Source organism: Capricornis sumatraensis, chromosome 15 (genome assembly GCF_032405125.1).
Source record: "Capricornis sumatraensis isolate serow.1 chromosome 15, serow.2, whole genome shotgun sequence".
Classification (NCBI taxonomy): Eukaryota; Metazoa; Chordata; class Mammalia; order Artiodactyla; family Bovidae; genus Capricornis; species Capricornis sumatraensis.
In genome coordinates, this window is record NC_091083.1 from 81901405 (window position 1) to 81915146 (window position 13742).

Genomic DNA, 13742 nt, shown 5'->3' on the forward strand with positions numbered 1-13742 from the left:
ATGACCCCCGGGCAGTCAGACCTGGAGGAGACAGGGATGTCGGGGAAGGGTCAGGCCTCAGCCTTCACATGCTGACAGATACCTGACTCCAGGTCCGGAGAACAGACTTGCAGCCCGTTTGCAGCTCACAGGACCTGGGCGCCTTGATGACTCTGATGTCCAGCGCTCCCCACTTCAGGTCTGTGTGATCCCCACCCCTGAGCTGGACCCGCTGTGCAGCCTACCCCCCACCCCAGGCTGGCTGCCCATAAAGACACGGGTCCCTCCCCGTCTCTCCTCGGGGGTTGGAGCCACCTGAGAAGGACCGCAGGGACCACGTGGTCACCGTCTGCCCTTCCATCGGCCCTAAGCTGGGAATGTGACTCAGATCCTTGGTGTCCACAGGGCTGGCTTCTTGGATGCTGAGCACACGGACCACCCAGGCCAGGTGAGACCACCTCGACACTCGTCTCCCAGCTGCCCTGAGGGAGGAAGCTCCTGCCTGGCTGTGGCGGGCGGGTTAGGAGTCCGGCCCTGGAACCACAGTGAGAGGTCTGCTGCCTCGGCTCCTCTCCGTCTCCAGGCTGCCCCGCACTGGACCCGGGTCCTGAGGACACTGGCTGGGGTCAGTGAGAACTCGACCTATGCTGTCAGCTCAGGGCTTCCCACAAGCCCCCAGAGCAGGCTCTACGATAATCCCTGTCCAACAGCAGGGCTGACCAGGGTGTTCGGAAGGAGACAGGACCTGGACCCAGACAGCCTGCTGAGCTCTCGGTTCTGGGGCCGGCCCCATCAACCGCCCCCACCGAGTGCTGCAGGCCAGCTGGGACCTTTGGGGACCCCGATCTCCCTGGGGATGTCCGATCCATTCAGTTTCTCCGGGCTGACAAAGCCAATATTTCCTGGCCCCAAAGCCCCAGTTGTTGGAAATGACAGTTTTTGTTTCCCGACTCCTAATTGCCCATACCTCCCATCAGCCAAAGCATGTTCTTCCCTCGACAAGCATGATGAAAGCTGGCCTGCAGGGCACCATCTGGCTGGCGCTCATTTGTCTCAGTCGGGCCCATCCCGGCCCCCGGGCCCCACTCTCCCCTCTCTGCTGACATCAAAAAACCAGCCCCACTGTTGCTGCCAGGCCGTGGCCAGTCCCGGCCTGAGAAGTCAGGGCTGTGGACCCAGCAAAGTGAATCGACTCTGCACGAGCATTTAATACCACAGTCTCGATGATGAATAAATCACACCTTAAAGGACCCCTTTGCAATTTGTAGCCCCCAGTCAAGACTCCGAAAACGTTCCCAGATGTGAGGATGACGTGAGTGCCTCTGGCACGCTCTCACACGCATGGGGGGCACGCCAGCTTCCTGCCCACAGGGGACCCGGCCACCAGCGACCCACGGCAGAGCACAACCTCATGTTTCCCAAATAAAGAATCCTACCCCCAGCCCTTTCATAGCCTCTCTGGGGGAGATGTTTCTGGAGAGACGTGTGGGCCAGGAGCGAGCCCATCTCAGACAGCGGGATCCTGGGAGGAAAAGTACGGCGGCCCCAAGCTCTCGGGGTGGGATTGGAGGGGCTCGAAACCTTGTCAGCTTTGCAGTCAGAGAGAAAAGGGTCCGAAAGCCAGGTTTGCTGTTTACCAGCTGTGTGACCTGGGGCAAGTCAGTCCACCCCTCTGAGTCTCATAGATAACCATGAAACCACTTTGCACAGCTTCGGAGGGGGCCAGAGGAATAAAGAGAGAAGGAATGCAAGAAGCTCAGGGGGAAGGGATGGTGAGGGAGTTTGGGATGGACATGGACACACTGCTGTATTTAGAATGGGTCACCAGCAAGGACCCACATATAGCACAGGGAACTCTGCTCTGTGTCACGTGGCGGCCTGGATGGAAGGGGGGTTCAGGGGAAGAAGGGATTCATGCACATGTATGACTGAGGCCCTTTGCTGTCCACCTGAAACTATCACAGCATTGTTAATCTTCACGCCTTCTAAGTCACTTCAGTCGTGTCCAACGGTGCAATCCTATGGACTGTAGCCCACCAGGCTCCTCTGTCCATGGGATTCTCCAGGCAAGAATACTGGAGTGGATGGCCATGTCCTCCTCCAGGGGAATCTTCCCAACCCAGGGATCGAACCCGTGTCTCTTATGTCTCCTGCACTGGCAGGCGGATTCTTTACCACGGGTGCCCCCTGGGAAGCCCTAATTGGCTACACTCCATTACAAAATAAAAAGCTTTTTTAAAAATGAAAAAAAAAAAGGCGCTCAGAGAAGCGCCTGCACTTGTGTGTGCTGCTTCAGTAGGCGGTGGAGGAAGTGATAACAGTGGTGACTATTGGCTGCCGTCGTGAGTTGGACGGTGTCCCCCCAAAATTCATGTCTACTCAGAGACACAGGACGTAACCTTATTTAGAAATAGTGTATCGCAGATGTAATTAGTTCCACTGAGGTCACACTGGATTAGGGGGGCCCTGAACCCCATGGCTGGTGTCCTTACGAGAGGAGAGGGCACACGGATGCGGGCCGGGGAGGGCAGTGACCCCCTGCTCCTTCCTGGGCTCTCTCATTCAAGGCAGGTCCCACAGCAGGCCGGGAGGGACCAGGGCTTTCAGCATCCACAGTTCAGGGGCCTGCCACCCTTCGGATACCCTGGAACAGCTCCTGAGGTCTTCAGCACATTCGCCCTCTCTGGATCTTCGGCAGTCGGGTGCAGGGGAGAAGGGAAAAATCCAGACAAAAACCACACTTCTCACCGACCCAGTCCAGCAGCAAACATCCCTCACCCCGGGTCAGGAGTGTTTGTCCACCAGGAAACCAGAACAGTTCATCTGAGTTTCTTCACCCCGTGTCCCCAGATGCAAAAATGACAGAAATGTGCAAGGGCCCTGCTCAACGAGGGACTCTGTATCTCGCCCCCGCGGTCCATTTCCTGTGTGAGGCAGGGTACCACTGCTGAGGGTCAGGAGAAGTGGGTCGGCCCCTGGTGCACTGGGAGCTGGCTGTGGAACACGGCGAGAGGCTCTGCCGTCTCTGAGCCCCTTTTCCTTGTCTGTAAAATGGGGGTGCTGACGCCTGCTCCAGCATTCCACAGAGCTAGGCGCCGGCAGACGGCATGAACCGCAGGTCAGGTCATCTTCTCTCTAAGGCAATCAACCACAGGAGAAATGGAGCCTTCCATCAGTGCCTCCCACAGACCCTACCTTATAACCAGCGGACTTGGCCCTGACAGTCAGTGCGTTTGATTCGCAAAGTACCCAGGGCATGTACAACGCGCTGTGCCAGGTTCTGGGAGGATGTTTTACAATTAGTAACACAACAGTCATGATACCAGCAATAGCCAGCGTTTATTGAGCATCTGACAGGTCCAAAGCATTATTTGCTTTGGCCTCACCGAATTCCCCAAACAAACCTGCTAGATAGGTATTATCGGGGCCCCCATTTTCGAGAGAAAACTCAGTCCAGAAAGAGAACAACTCGCCCAAGGCCACATCATTAGGTTGGACTCCGTTTATATTCGGTTCCACACTGGCTGCAAGTGCCCACAGCCCAGCGGGCAGGCAGTTGGACCCTCCCGCAGGCGACATTCCTAGCCCAAGCTTGTGCTTCTCGGGACCAACGCAGGGTCAAACATTCCACCAATGTTATGTTGTTGAGACTTCCCAAGACCTTTCTGAGGAGTTGCTATCATTATTGTTATTATCTGGTTCACACAGAAGAGGACATGGAGGCCCCAGGAGTTACGTGGGTGGAGGGCTAAGAAGTCAGGCCTTCCTGACTCCTCATCTTAAGGCCTTGCCCTCCTCAAAAGGGAGCAGAACACCATGGTACTAAATCCATCCAGAGACAGTCAGGAGTGTCAGAACATAGATCCCAGCGGGCTTCCTGGAGGAAGAGGATCTCAAAAGATGGGCAGAGCCTGCACGGCACAGATTTCTTCTCTCCAGGCCACCTTGGGCATTGGCCAGGATCATGGGGGCTGGATGGCTCAAGAGGGCCCGACCCTGCCCTGTCCCACAGGCCTGTCTGCATGCCAGGCTGGGGCTGACCCTTCGTCCACACGCCTCTCCTCATTCTATAGGCCCTGGGAAGGAAAGTCCAGAGACAAGGTTATCGTGGGGTTCACATACCTTAGGGGAGAGGTAGGTACACAAAGCTACAGGTGATTCAATGCTGCATGATTTGAAATCACAAAAGACTGGAACCATCACCAGTCTATCAACAGGGGGCTGGGTTAAGATACAATGGACAACCACACACGCCTCGAGTGTCAGCGGAGTAAGAATGGGAGGGCCCTGAGTCAGTAATAAAAACTGACGTTTAGGGACTTCCCCAGTGGGTAAGCATCCACCTGCCAATACAGGGGCCGCTGGATTGATCCCCGGTCCAGGAACTAAGATCCCACGTGCCTCGGGGCAGCTGAACCTGTGCGTGGCACCCACGAAGCCCTCGCTCCCTAGACCTCAAGCTCTGAAAATAGAGAAGCCTCCACCACAACAAGAAGTCCACGCACGGCAGCTAGAGGGCAACTCAAGAAAGCCCGTGGACAGCAACAGAGAGCCCTGCGCGCCGCAGCAAAGACCCCGTGCAGCCACAGCTAAATACATTTTAAACTTTAAAGCTGACGTTTAGGAAGGGCTTTACGTGCAGTCAGGGGCTCCTCCGAGTGGAGCCACTCGTGTGGTCCTGACAGCAATCTCAGGAGGAAGGACCACGACCATCACTTTAAAAATGGGGAAACTGAGGCCACAGGACCTCAAGTCCACGGCTTGTGGCTACAGCAGAGCTGGGCTCTGGTGTGGGCAGTGGGCGTCGAAGGCCCTCAGGGGACCAGCCCACAACACGGCCTCCCAGCTGCTCCATCTTGCCAAGAGCCCCTGCAGCTCTTGGGAGCCGGGAAGAAAGACAGACAAACAAACTCCCTTCAGCAGCCCCCACCTTGCCGGGGCCCAGGTGGAAGGAGAAGAGGCTTGACTGAAGCATCCTCGTCTCAACCAGCTTCTGATAACTCAGCCACTGGGGTTGCTAACTTCCCCTCCAGCCAGTTACGGCCAGTAGGGCCCACTGATGGTTTTTATAGCCTTTCCTGGAGTCAGCATGACAAAAAAAACTAAGTGAGCTACAGGACCCCTTTCAACACTAGCAGCTGGGTATCACGGTTGGGGGGTGCAAGAAGAAAAGAAAAGTCACTTTCTTCCCCCCACTTTGAGCTCATCCACAGAACATGAGCCTGGGCGGCCAACATGCTGGTGTTGAGAAAAGCTGTTCTCAAGCGGAACTGATTGGCAACAGAAATGGAATTTTCCCCCCAAGAAAAGTATAAACACGCTTTCTCCCTGGGAATTACCCTTCGGAATAGGTATTCCAGACGTGTGTGCGCAACGGCCCAAGCACAGCCGTCAGCCTCACATGGATGAGGCCAGAGACCAGTGCTGGTCACCACTCGTCCCGGACAGTCCCTCTGGCCATAAGATGGTCACCAAGGTTAACGGTCAAACCAGCACAGCCTGGAGTGGACATCTGCCCTCCTGTGGCCCAGCCCCTGCTCGCTCCGCCCAAGAGTCGCCACTGGCTCTGGGGCACCTCAGGGCTTCCCTGGTGGCTCAGCTGGTAAAGAATCCGCCCGCAATGCGGGAGACCTGGGTTCGATCCCTGCGTTGGGAAGATCCCCTGAAGAAGGGAAAGGCTACCCACTCCAGTATTCTGGCCTGGAGAATTCCACGGACTGTACAGTCCATGGGGTCGCAAAAAGCAGGGCACGACTGAGCGATTTTCATTTTGGGGGCCACCTCATGTCCGGATTTGCCAACACTGGTTTGGGTGGAATTGATTCTCACTCAGCTCCAAGGATGAGCCTTGTCGGTTCCTTACACCAATGAGAGGATTCCAGGGATGCTGCAGGAATGCGCATACGACCCGAAAGGAAACAGTAACGGCAGGAGAACCATGGAACGCTTCACGCAACTTCTGGGAGAGAGCACTCTTGCATTCTAGAGGTGCAGAGAGGTGGAATAATTTGCCCAGAGTCACACAGCACGTTGACAAGGGATCCAGTATTTGAACCCACATCTGGAGGCCTGAGGCCTTCCCTGGGGGCTCAGTGGTAAAGACTCTGCCGGTCAACGCAAAAGCAAGCAAATATTTCCACAAGTCTTAACTGAGTGCCTGCTATGGGACAGATACAGCACTGAACAAAACGGGTAAAAAACAGAGAGAGAGAGAGATTCTCCTGCCCTCAGGAAACTCACATTTTTATTAAAAAAAATAATTGTGTCTGTTTGGCGATGCTGGGTCTTTGTTGCTTCGCTCTGGCTTTCTCCAATTGCAGTGAGCGGGGGTTACCCTCTAGTTGCGGCACGCGGCCTTCTCGTTGCTGCGGCTTCTCTTGCCGAGCTTTGGTAGCCGAGGCTGCCCGGCTCGAGAGCACAGGCTCAGGAATCATGGCGCACGGGCTTAGTTGCTCTGCGGCACTTGGGATCTTCCCAGATCAGGGAGCAAACCTGTGTCTCCTGCACTGGCAGGTGGATTCTCTACTGCGGAGCCACGAGGGAGGCCCCTCAAGCAGAAGATATCTTGAAAAAAGAAAAATAATGTATCGTGTGTTAGATGATGGCAAGAGGTACGGAGGGAGCCATGCGGCAATCTGGAGAATGAGTGTCCCAGGCAGAGGGGGCGGTGAGACCAAAGGTCCTGAGGCCACACTGTGCTCAGCACCGTACTCGGCAGCGAGTTCGTTGACGGGGCGGGCAGGGGAGATGAGGTCCAGATTCTCTGGGGCCTGGTGGCCCTGGTTAGGACTCAGCCTTCTACGCCGGGTGAGGGGGAGCCAGGCTGGCGGGGAGGAGGTGCCCTGAGCAGAGGAGGGGCGGGATCCGATCTCCTTTGAACAAGACCCCGCTGGCTGCAGGTGCAGAACAGACCGTCAGAGAGGCAAGCGGAGAGGCAGAGACATCACGGAGGAGGCGACCACAGCAGAGAGGAAAGAGACGGTGGCCGCGGGGGCAGAGGGGAGCGGTCAGCTTCCAGAGACAGGTGGACGGTGGGGCCAACAGAGTGTCCTTTAATGTGGGGCCCTAAATGGGAAACCTTGAAAAAGAAGGGCTAGGTTTGCAGTTTAGAGCTAAGATGGCGCCTGGCGGAAGAGATGAGGGCGCAGCCTAAGTTGTTAAAACTTTTGATTGGTTCAATTCCGTGCACTGTGGACAGCGCATGATCACCATAGACTCCTGTTACAATGAAGCGCATGACTTGACCTTTAACGTGATTGGTGCAACTATGGCATATTAAGATTTGACCTTTAATGTGATTGGTGCAACTATGGCATATTGTTTGACCTTTAACATGATTGGTGCAACTATGGCATATTACAATTTGACCTTTAACGTGATTGGTGCAACTATAGAAAGTCCGTCGCAAAACCCCCCTGCTTGCCTATATAAACCAAGAGTTTGTGGCAATAAAGTGGAACTGCTTAGAGGGAACTCTTATCGTGTCTGTTTGTTTCTCGCTCGCTGAGGGGTTGGGTTGGCGGACAGCAGGCTCACCTCTTGGGACACTTTGGCTTTGGTGAGGGAAGTTCCACTGCCTCTCTCTGCAGAGCGCCCCGCGCACTTTAACTGAGAAATGGAAGTGGCTGGGCTCTATTTGTGTGTTCGACGGTCAAGAAAGTTCGAGACATGGGACTTCCCTGGTGGTCCAGTGGTTAAGAATCCACCTTGCAGGGCAGGGGACACAGGTTCGATCCCTGCTTGGGGAACTAAGAGCCCATATGCAGCGCCCACAAGCCACAACGAAAGCAACTAAGACCCAACGCAGCCAAATTAACTAATTTAAAAGAGTTCTGCATGCCCCAACAAAGACTGAAGATCAGGCAAGCTGTGGGCTGCAGCTAAGACCCAGCACAACCAGATAAATAATAAAAATACATAATTTTTTTAATAGAAAGTCTGAGACCTGATGTGAAAACAGAGATATGGTTGTCACCATAGCCCCCCTCACACAGTCCTCCTGGGGGCAGGCATCGAAAGCTTCAGGTCTTCCTGTGCTAACAGGGAAAAACACCCAAGGTGTATCGTCAAGTGAAAAAAGAATGCAGAATAAAATGTAAGAATGATCTCATCTTTGAAAATTAAAATTACATATGTGAGTGAATATAGGCTTCCCAGGATGTGCAGTGATAAAGAATCCATCTGCAATGCAGGTCAATCCGTGGGTCAGGAAGGTCCCTGGGAGGAGGAAATGGCAAACCCACTCCAGTATTCTTGCCTGGAGAATCCCCAAGGACAGAGGAGCCTGGGGGCTACAATCCATGGGGGTCACGAAGAGTCGGACACGACCGAGCGACTAACACACACACACGCACGTGAGTGAATGAACGGTCTGGAAAAGGTTGCCTGGAGTAGAACCCACTGAGATTTAAACTCAGGATTGCTGTTGCTACATGCAAAATTAAAAAAAATTAAAAAAAAAAAAAAAACTGGTTTTAGTTCTTTTTAAAATTGCTGCGGGCAGGGCTCACTTCCTGCCATCCAAGCCTCGCTTCTCTGAGGCGGCCAGTGTCCCCACCTGGGCCTCCTCCTTGGCTGGGACCCTAAGAAGGCGGAGCAGGGGAATGAAAAATATTTTCCTTTCGTGCTTGCCGGCCTGGGAGACTGGAAAGAGCCCACCTGGCTCCGAGGCTTTCTAAAAATAGAAGGTGGTCTGAACTTCCCTACAGGTTTGGCTTAGCTGTTCCTCCTCCGCGATCCAAGACGCCGTTTTGATTCGAGAATCGTGTGTTGTGCATTAACAAGGATGGAAGGAGTGAGACCTGAAATGGGATGGGATTTACAAGGAGCTGCCCCCGAGGCGACCTGGAAACACCCCGCAGATGTAGGGGGGCATGAATGAGGGAACCAAGGACGCGGGGAGCGGGGCCTTCCTGCTGCGCGAGCTGGGACCCTGGAGGCAGCTGGTGCCAACGACACCCTCTGCGCCTCCCAGTCGCTGCATCCATTCCAGCACTTAGGGCAGGAGAGAGGAGTTTGGCTGTTGGTTTGCTTGAGGCCAGAAGAAGCAGCTGAGGAATTGTATCCAAGGCCCGATGCCTGGAGTTTGAATCCCTCTTGGTGAGAGCTGAGCACGATCTCTCAGGATGGTCCATAAGATTTCGAAGACCCTGGGCACAAGCAGAGATGTGGTGGGGCCAGCGGTGTGTGGGTAAAGGTTTTAACAACCAGTTTTCCGGGGGAAAGTGTATGTGTGTGTAAGCACATGCACATGTGTGTACAAATCTATGCATTTACACACTCGAACACATATATACTCAGGTTTGCTGTAGATTGTATTGACACAAAGGCTGTGTAACACACAACTTACAGCTAAACATAAAATGTACGATGTCCCCTTTTCCGTAAATTTCATATACGAAAGTGACTCACACAGGACGTTGTTATAGATTTTTGCCCCTCAACTCCTGTATCTATTGTCAGCCTATGGTTATAATTGATGAGCGACTGTAGTTCCTTCCAGAACGTTGGCTGATACCTGCTTTCACGCTAAGGAGTGGGAAAAAAGGATACAGCAGAGAGCAGGTTGGCGCGTTCCTGGCTTGTCAACAAAGTGAGCAGCTTCCTCGGGTTTTGGTGCTATCCCCACTGTACCAAGCAGAGAGATAACACACTTCTGTGTTCAATCTGCACCAACCTTTTCTCCTTCCCTTCCTTTGTCTAGGTCATTTTGCCTGTTGACCTAGATAATTAACAAAACAATCAAGCCCTGAGTTGTACTGTTTGCGATTTCCCTTAGTGTCATTACTCCCACTCATGGCCAACTTCAGGCTACCAACCTGAAGTCGCAAAAAAAAAAAATGGAATTGGGAAGAGATTTGCAATAGTGTACTGGACTATTTCCCCCAGACAGACACACAGAATGCAAATAACCCCAGGAACACCAGTATCAGTAACCAGGCAGCATTTTAAAAAATGGAAAGTGATGAGTTTTGAGTACCTACGACCTCTATTTTTAATATAATTTATTTAATTATAAATCTACATAGTTTAATTTGTAATAATGGCTCTGTTTACCAATGAGTTCACCAAGTTCCTAAAAATCTGACAACTGGTTTTCACGAGTTGGGCCAAGCTGGCTCCAGCACACCGCGTGCAAAGGCCACACAGCTGAGAATGTCCCAGGCGGGGGAGGAACCCACAGCAGGTCAGGCACTCAGCGAAGGAGACGCAAGAGTTGAAGGTTCGATCTGTGGGTCTGAAAGATTCCCAGACTCTTGGAAATGGCAACCCACCTGCCTTGAGAGTCCCATGGACAGAGGAGCCTAGCGGGCTACACTCCACAAGGTTGCAAAAAGTCAGACACGATTGAGCAACTGAACGCACACCTTTCTGAAGCATGTGGATACCCAGGACTGTTCTCACTGACAGCAGTCACTGGGCGCTGCCGGCCAGAAGTCACTTCTTCAAGCTTGTCTGAATTCCAGCCTCCTCTAGCACATTCCCTGATGCGCTGGGGGATTCACAGGGAGGTTTTCCTCCTCTTTATGCTTGTGTCTCACCCACATTTAGAACTTGAGTGTTCTGACTCTCTCCAGCCAGAGTCACAGCATTTTAGAGCTGCAAAGAGATTGTAAAGATTTCCTAAAATAATCCTTTTGTTTTACAGATGGGAGAAAGCGAGTCACTAGCTCAAACTTGCAAAGGAAAAAAAAAAATCAAGGGCAGAACTGCGTAGGGTGACCAACCATCCGGGTTTGCCCAGGACTGAGGGGAATCTCCTGGGACAAGCTGGTCATTCTTGAGCAAGGAGCGCCAGTGGGGTCTCCAGTCAAGCCCAGGGCAGAGGGCTTGGGCCAGACCCAGAAAGAAAAGGAGTGAGTACAGAGCTGCCGTGGGATGGAATTTTCCAAGAGAAGAAGAAAGAGGAGGCCACATCTGGGTGCTGGGACTTCCAGCTCTGCCCAGATGCCAGACACCCGAGGGACTTCCCACCTGCCACGGCCTGGCCATGGATTTCCCAGCCCTCGTCGATGTAACGTGCTTCCTCCTTGTCGGTGCCAGAGAGACACTCGCTGGCTTTATCTGCATCTTATCTCTCGGCTGCTGCCATCACAGCTGCTGGGATGCATATGCAAATAGCCTCTGATGATGTGAATACGTGATTCCCCCAAGGGAGGCATGTGGAAAGCACTGTATGTGTTTCACAATTCTGTTTGGTCCAGAGGAGCAGTGGGAGCCCAGAATGATTCGAAACAGATTTTTGAAAAGGCAAAATAAAATTGGAACACAAACTCATACAGACATGTGCCACCCTCCCCACCCCCAGCTCTCTCCACCCCTGCCTGACATTAACCCTCTTCTCTCACGGCCCTGGGAGCCTCCTGTAACAGGGCAGCAAATACCGCAAGGGGCATCAGGCATTCAAGCCAGGAGTCCCTGCCCATCCCCGGGCTGACAGACCCAAGGAAGAGTCAAAGGCTGGTCGGCCTATGGCTTCTCCTGTCCGGTCCCTCTGCCTGCCTCCTAAACACACTTCCTCTCCTTCACTTCTGCTCTCTGGGATCATCACAGACTCAGAGAACACAGAGGACACAAGTCCCAGCTACTCCTGGAGGTACAGAGCTTAGCAAGAAGCAAGTCAGAAAGATCGAGATCTCATTCCCATCTCTGCTGCCAACCAGCTGTGTGACCTCGGGCAAGTCATTTCATTTCTCTGAGCCTTCCTTTGTCAGTGTACGATGAGGATAACAGTAATAAGAATCTCTATCTTGCCCCGGGGCTGGAGGGGATTCTCGGGGCTGAAGCTTCATCAATGCCTGGCACAACGCCTGGCGCGGCAGACCCACGAAACATAGTAGTCATAGGGAATTCCCTGGCATCCAGTGGTTAGGACTCTGTACTTCCACTGAAAGGGCCCAGGGTTCAGTCTCTGGTTGGGGAACTAAGATCCTGCAAGCCTACTGCACAGTCAAAAACCAGAAGAAGGAAAAAATAGTAGTCAAAGTAAGACCCCCTTAAAAACGACCTCCTTCAACCACTCATTTTAGGGATGGACAAAGGGAGGCCCGGAGTGGGGGAAAGAACTTGCCCAAGGCCACACAGCGATCCCATCTCAGCCTCAGGGCTCGCGGAGCTCCAGGTGGGATGAGCTGGACACGCCGCCCTCCCACCCCAGAGTCTGGTCCACACTCACCACCCGGCAGGTCCGAACATTCTCTGCCGGAGTCGCCCCGTCCCCCCAGGAGGCAGCTCGACTTTCTTTATCGCTGAGACGAGCGAGCGGCGGCTCCCACTGGCGCGGGGCTCAGGAGACGAGGCTGTGCGCTCAGAACATGGCCTCGGAGGACCCCCGGCCGGGCCTCCCTCGCGGGGCCGGCGCTCCCCGGGCTCCGATAGCGCGACCGGGCTCTTATCGGGCCGGGTCAGGGTGCAGGCGGCCGCGGAGCGGGGTTCCAGGAAGCCTGCCTGGGGCCCCCCGGCCGGCCGGGTCCCCCCCGGATGCCGCCTGCGGCTCTGGCCGCGGCCGATCGCCCGTCGGTGTCGCTCTGAGCTCCGCTGGGGAGAGTTCCATGCTGGCCCCCAACAGGCGGGGCCCCCACCCCTCACGGCCCGGCCCTCGCTCCCATCTTGGCAAGGGGGCCGGGGGAGGCAGCTAATTTCAAGCTTGCGCGGCGCTTGTGGTCGTGTCCTGAGCTCTCCACCGTTAATCACCGGAGCGTCTGATTTCTGCTTGGCCTCGGAGTGGGGCTGCGGGGACGCCTGGAAGTTTCTGCTTACTCATTCGGCACCGGCTTCGGTGCTAATGGCAAACAGACCGGACGTAGCCTCCCCCTCCCGCTCTCTCCTCGCCCCCCTTACCTTGCCACTTTCGGTCCCCCCCCCGCCCCAGTCTCCTTCCTTTCTCTCTCTTTCCCGTCCCCCTCCCCCGCCTCTGTCCTGGATCAGACTCTGCGCACTCGGCATCCCCGGTCCAGCTTCCCCCTCAAGCCCCATCCCCTTCACACCTCCCACTTCTCCCTGGGTGGGAATTAGCATGGCCTTTTCCCTTCGCGTCTTTACAGTTAGTGGTCAGCCTCTTTTACTGCCTCTTTTCCTTATTTACAACCTAATTATTTCAGGGTTTGGCCCCCTCCCCACCCATTACATGTATGTAGAATTCCTATGCACTTGACAGTGTCTGCCAGTCAAGAGTGGGGTCCAGACATGGTCCACGGCTGGTTTGGTCACCTCAGTGCACCTCGGTTTGGGATCCCGCTCAGGGATGGACCTGGGAACAAAGCCCCCATTGACGCCACCACGGAGACCACCCCCTCACCCCCCACACACACCGCTGTGGTGCCTCCCAGCCTCTAACACCTAGAGATGAATTTCTCTCTGGACCCCTTGGCTCTCTGCCACCCTGCAGCCACTGCAGGCAAGACAGCGGGAATAAACAACCTCAAAGAAGAGAAACGGACACCCCTCTCCACAGAGACACACACAGATAGTCTGATGGGTAACTGGGCGATAACTTTGAAAACCAGAAATAAGCATAGCCTGCCAGGCAGAACATTACTTAATGCACATCCATGAGGAGGCGTGCACATTGATGTCTGCTTAAAAAAGAAAAAAAAAAAACACGTTTATCATAAGAAATGTCAGAAATATCCATCCAAAAAAAATGACTGATTAAATGGAATATGCAAGAATCCAAGGCAAGGGTGAGCTGCGTCTGTACGTAACAATGGAGTGGGGTCTTCAAGACCCAACTTGTGAGTGAAAAGGCGATCAGAACGATACAG

The 13742-nt window shown here is 54.1% G+C and overlaps 1 protein-coding gene across 5 annotated transcripts in view; it reads right to left on the reverse strand.

Annotated features, from left to right (window-relative positions):
- The window catches only part of RIPOR3 (RIPOR family member 3), a 73968-nt gene extending 61536 nt beyond the window's left edge, over window positions 1–12432 (reverse strand). For all 5 annotated transcript variants that reach the window (XM_068987166.1, XM_068987164.1, XM_068987163.1 and 2 more), the window contains exon 1: window positions 12155–12432. The gene's annotated coding sequence lies outside the window, so the exon portion shown is untranslated. The remainder of the gene's footprint in view (window positions 1–12154) is intronic.
- Window positions 12433–13742: the final 1310 nt, after the last annotated feature.